We start from the raw sequence: 6,049 nt of genomic DNA on the forward strand, positions 1-6,049 counted from the left end.
AAAAAGTTGGAAACTATTTTGTAGACCAATTCTTTCTAAATTTTAAGTTCTGATGATTGGGGATCAAGTAAGGGCTATGTTCTTCAGAATCTTAAAAAGGCTAAATACTAATAATACAGTTATGATATTAGTAGAAACTTTTCCTGGGAGGTAGGGATTTAAGAGCCAAGTTTCTCATCTCAGATCCTCAGCAATTTGTTTCTGATATTGGGCTATTCACTTGTTCTGTCTGTTACTGTTTTCTCATTTTTAACATTATATCAAACCTGTGCAAGAGGTTCCTTTTCTTTCCTGTCCTGTCCTATCTTGTCCTGTCCTGTCCTGTCTCACTCTGTCGTCCAGGCTGGAATGCAATGGAGCGATCTTGGCTCACTGCCACCTCTGCCTCCTGGGTTCAAGCTATTCTCCTGCCTCAGCCTACCGAGTGGCTGGGATTACAGGCACCTGCCACCATGCCCAGCTGATTTTTGTATTTTTTGTAGAGACAGGGTTTCATCATGTTGGCCAGGCTGGTCTCGAACTCCTGACCTCGTGATCTGCCCGCCTCAGCCTCCCAAAGTGCTGGGATTATAGGTGAGAGCCACCATGCCCACCCAAGAGCTAGTTTCTTAAAGGTTAACTGCACTGTAGAACCTTAAATTATATAAATAAATTTTATGTATGTGGTTGTGTTTAAAATCCTCTTATTTGTTTTGAACTTAGAATGGGTATTTTACTCATGCATGACTTTGTAACATTATTCAATGATAAAAATATTGGTTCACGGACTTATTCAGATTTTCTGAATCTTGACCCATTTCATTTTACAATATCAAAAATTATTTTGTTATTATCACCACTAATCTCATCAGGAAAGCTTGTAAGTATTGAAAAACTACCAAGTTCATAGCAGTAGATTCAAAGTTTCTAAAATTTTAATTTTCTAGCTCACATTTTGATCATAGGCAATAAATACCATCTGTTGTTTTTCTTGAAGTGACAGGCTTACTTTGTCCGTTAAAATTAAAATCTGCCAAATAATCTGAAAATTCATTTGTCTGTCAGTCTTCTTTTTCAAGTAAAAATGATGTTGTATGAAAATGTATGCTGGTTCCATTTGTAACTCAGTTGCATGAGTTTCTTTTCCTAGAGACAACTATCATATTTCAATATGTGGTAGAAATGCTTCATATGCACTTCCCATTTTGTAATATGGAATATTAATAAGGTGTATACTCAAGGGTTTAGATTTAATAAAGTTAATCATTTTTATTGCTTTATAAAGGACATTATTAAGCGAAACTGACATTTTATTATTGTGAGCATGTGGTGGTGAAGATTGTGCTAACTGCCAGTGTACTTTGGTATCACAGCCTTGATTCTTTCTAAGGAACCTACAGGTTTACCTACCATTGCCTTAGCAACACTGGCAATTACAGCATAATTAAGAAGAAAAATCACATCTTAGTTTTATCATAAAAACAGCTTTGGCCTTGCAGACTTCTTGAAATGGTCTTGGAGATCTCGAGAGTATTTGAATTGCATTTTGAAAATCTCTGAACTAAGCCTGGCCAACATGGCAAAAACCTATCTCTACTAAAAATACAAAAATTAGCTGGGTGTGGTGGTGGGTGCCTGTAATCCCAGCTACTCAGGAGGCTGAGGCAGGAGCACTGCTTGAACCTGGGAGGTGGAGGTTGCAGTGAGCCATGATTGTGCCACTAGACTCCAGCCTGAGAGTCTAGACTGGGCAAAAGAGCACGACTCTGTCAAAAAAAAAAAAAAAAAAAAAAAAAAGCTGACTAGAGTTCAATATTGTTACAGTCTTGAATTTCCCCTTCTGTTGTCAGAAAAATGGGCCAGCTTCTTACTGCTCCATTTCCCATGAAGTTAAAACATCAAAAGTAAGAAACTATTAACACTGAGGCCCACTCATTAAAAGCAGGGACCAGCTTCTTAATGACTAGATTGCCTTGTCTTGCTGAGACAAAATTTAATAGCAGTAGGTGGGAACTGGAACTAATATAGTCAATACCTGGTAAGCAGTACATAGTTGCTTGCTTCTGACTATACTTACCTCATTTTCCAAAGTGAAATAATAATAAACAGACCTTTAAGAAATTTTTGGACAGGGCTAGCTCCCAAGAGACAGTTCGGGACGGAGAGCAGGTGCCGGGGTCGGGGTGGCAGCGGTGGCCTGAGCCTCGAAGTCCACGCCTGCTGCTGCTGCAGCAGCAGAGGCTGAGGGACCTGCCGAAGCGCTGTCGCCGGAGAGTGAGGGCCCTGCTGCCGTGGTGAAACCAGCCCAGATAAGTTACAGGACTGTCCCCCAGGTCTCCTGCCCAGCAAGCCAGCGCCGTGACCAGGTGTGGGGGATGATGGTGGCGTCTCTCACTCACTTGTGAAGGCTGGAACCCAGGGAACACGCGGTGATCTAAGGATTCTCCGGACATCGCGGCAGCCCCACCACGACCAGCCGAGGCAGCAACAGCAACAGCTCGGGCACATGAACGGAACCCCTGGACTCCAGGTTCCTTGCCGGGGGTTGAGCGTGGCCTGAGGGACAGGCCCTGGGTCCCGGAATGCCTCTGACCAAGCCCAGCGAACAGGAGGGTGACAGTGGGAAGGCCGGCCAGGAGCCATCCCCCGAGCCAGGCACTGAAATCGTCCTGGCAGCTCAGGAAGCCCGGGGAGTTCTCCAAACTGGTCCTGCTCACAGCATCCAACCGAGATGAGGATGGGGTGGGCTTCAAGCCCCAGGAAGTGCACTGCGTCCTGTCGCTGGAGATGACTGGCCCGGCCACCTTCGCCAGCACCTTGCAGATCCTGCCAGCTGAGGAGCAGAGAGGGGCGGTCCAGCCAGCCCCCCAGATGCCTAAACAGAAGAGCAGCAAGCTGGACACAGCACCCGCATTCCCTGGAGTTCCTGAGGACACCATTCGGGGGTCGCCTCCTGGTGCTGGAGTCCTTCCTGTACAAGCAGGAGAAGGCTGTGGGGGACAAGGTGTACTGGAAGTGCCACCAGCACCCTGAGCTGGGCTGCCGGGGCCAGGCCATCACCTGAGGTCTGCGGGCCACAGTGTTGCGGGGCCACTGCCATGCGCCCCATGATGAGCAAGGCCTGAAGGCCTGGCGCCAGTGGGAGAAGCTGCCCAGCCTGGCCCTGCCAGAGGGCTTGGGAGATCCCTGGGATCCTGAGGGCCCTGGAGGCTGAGTGCAGGAGCTGCTGGAGGGGGTGGGCCTGTGGCACTGCCCCAAGGAGCCGGAGCCAGAGCCCACCCCTGGGCTGGTGCTGAGCAAGCCGGCCCAGAGGAGGGCGACGGACCCCAAGTCCTGTTGCTGCTGAGCCTGACGCCCAAGAAGTGCTCGATCCTGGGGCTGGGACAGGCCCGGCCCCTTGAGTTCCTGAGGAGGTGCTACGGGGGCAGCTTCCTGGTGCACAAGTCGTTGCCCTACAAGCAGGAGAAGGCCGTGGGGGAGAAGGTGTATTGGACCTGCCGGGACCATGCGCTGCACAGCTGCCTGAGGCGGGCCATCACTCAGGGACAGCAGGTGACCGTGATGCGTGGCTGCTGCTACCCACCTGACGTGGAGGGCCTGGAGGCCCGGCAGCAGCAGAAGGCCATGGAGACTCTGCAGGCTATGCAGGACGGCCCTGGGAGCCAAGTGGACACGCTCCTCCTAGGCGTGAACAGTCTTCTCTACCGCAGAGGCCCGGGACCCCTGACTCTCACCAGGCCCCAGCCTGGAAAGCGAGCGAAGGTCGAAGACCAGGAGCTGCCAACCCATCCCCAAGCCCTGGAAGGATCCCTGGATGAGGACCAGGACATGGATGCAGACCCCGGAATCCCTGAGTTCCTGCGGTCCCCGCTGGGGGGCAGCTTCCTGGTGTAGGAGTCCTTCTTCTACAGGCAGATGTATTAGACCTGCTGGGACCAGGCCCGCATGGGCTGTCCGTAGCCGCGCCATCGCCCAGGGCCAGCGGGTCATGGTCATGCACAGGCACTGCCACCCACTGGACCTGGGTGGCCTGGAGGCCCTGCGGCAGCGGGAGCACTTCTCCATCCTGTCACAGTGGGACTGCCCAGAACCCTTCTGGTCCCTGGAATTCTGAGGACTTCCCTGGGGGGCAGGTTCCTGGTGCCCAAGTCCTTCCTCTACAGGAAGGAGAAGGCAGCCAGGAAGAAGGTGTACTGGATGTACCAGGATCAGGCTTGGCTGGGCTGCCGCAGCTGCGCCATCACCTGGGGCCAGCGGGTCATGGTCCTTCGCAGCCACTGCCACCAGCCCGACCTGGAGGGCATAGAGGCCTTGAGGCAGCGGGAGCGGCTCCCCAGCATGACCCAGCAGGAGGACCCAGAAAAAATTCAAGTTCAACTGTGCTTCAAGACGTGTTCTCCTGAAAGCCAGCCGATTTATGGGTAATTGTATTAGTTATCTAATGGTGTGTCACCAATTACAACATAACGTAGTGGGCTTAAAACAACAATGACAAAAACAAAAATAAATTTTTGGTACAGGGGTAAGGCCAGATGTGCATCTTGCCTGAGGCCAAAGCCCATGTACTTGGCCACTACTCTATACTGATCTCTAGGCTGCTACCTAGCTCTGAAAGTCAGTGATTCTGGAAAACAAATATCTTCCTAAAGTGGCAAATAACGCTGTTGGTAGGATTTGCGGTGGAACTGTAAGGATTTCAGCAAATACAACATATAGTTTTTAACCATATGGAATGTATACTGTGGCCTGGTAGTTAAAAGAGCAGGCTTTGAACATAAGCTGTTCAAAGCCCAAAACTATCATTTACCAGCTTTGTGATTTGGGGAAGTTGCTTGACCTCTTTTGCTTCAGAGTACTCATTTGTAAGTTGAAATGATGAGGGATAATGATAATAATGCTACCTATTGAGGCTTCAATTAGTGATGGTTTGGTAGGTAGTAGAACACATGGTAAGCATTAGTAAATCTTGGCTTTTATAATTATCTGCTGTGCTGAACACGTGATAGCCATGCAGTACAAATTGGCTATTATTATTTAACACACTTCCTCCTCCTTCTCATTACTGGTGCAAACACAAGCGTCATTTGTTACTCATTTATATGTTCATGTGTCTGTTCTACAGTGATCTTCTGAACCTAGTATATAACAGTCACTGTGCCAGGCGATGACCCTGATCTAGTCCGATAGTTGGCAACTCCAACATAGCTATTATTTCCATTTTACTCTAGTTACTAGCGAAGAAAAGTAGTACATTGCTTTTTCATAGGTTTCCTCAGATCATGCAGTTCGTGTCGAGCATCCCACCATTTTCCTCTATTATTTCAGATTAAAGACAGGTGCTAATAATTGCATCTTGATCTTTAAGCCAACATTTTAAATCAAACAAACATAGATAGGAAAGTGTCTCCCATTTTCTAATATTGTTGTAAAGGTTGTAAAAATTCAAGCCAAAAAAACACTTTATATGGTATATATTTTTTTTATGAAAGTTAAAACATAAGCTAATATTACATTGATAATTACAAATATATTATTTGAGAGGAATATCTCTAATCTATTTTTCACCACGTGTGATGCACTTGGTGCTTGAAGATTTCTTAAGAACTGCATATATGCAGATGAAAATGAAGTTCTTTACTATTATCCTTATCACAAATAAATTTCTTGAGAATGTAAAGATTCTGCGTGAGAACCCAAAAACATAACTGCTAACAATTTATTCACTGAAACTGAAACTAAGATTTGAAAATTTAAAGAAGATAATCTTTGAATGGTAGGAAAAGCTAATCATTTTCCTTTAATAGTTCTTAAGCGTCATTCTTCCTGAAAATTTAAATTCTTCCTAATCTTAGCAAATACTACAACCAGTAAAAATCATACAGGTGTACAGCAAATGTGTCTTTAAAATTTTATGTCCTATAGATTTGAAAATTAAATTGTATTTTAAATGTATTAAGAGAAATCCCCATATAAGAGAATGCTAGGATGAATCATTTCAGTAAGGAATTCTATTGTTAGCCACAGGAAAATTCTCTCTAAATTATATTTTGAGTGTCTGGATTTGTGTATT

General features: G+C 46.6%; 1 pseudogene; it reads left to right on the top strand.

The window, feature by feature from the left end:
• Positions 1-2,561: 2,561 nt before the first annotated feature.
• LOC112619617 lies at positions 2,562-4,404 on the top strand (annotated as a pseudogene).
• Positions 4,405-6,049: the final 1,645 nt, after the last annotated feature.

Source organism: Theropithecus gelada, chromosome 2 (genome assembly GCF_003255815.1).
Source record: "Theropithecus gelada isolate Dixy chromosome 2, Tgel_1.0, whole genome shotgun sequence".
Classification (NCBI taxonomy): domain Eukaryota; kingdom Metazoa; phylum Chordata; class Mammalia; order Primates; family Cercopithecidae; genus Theropithecus; species Theropithecus gelada.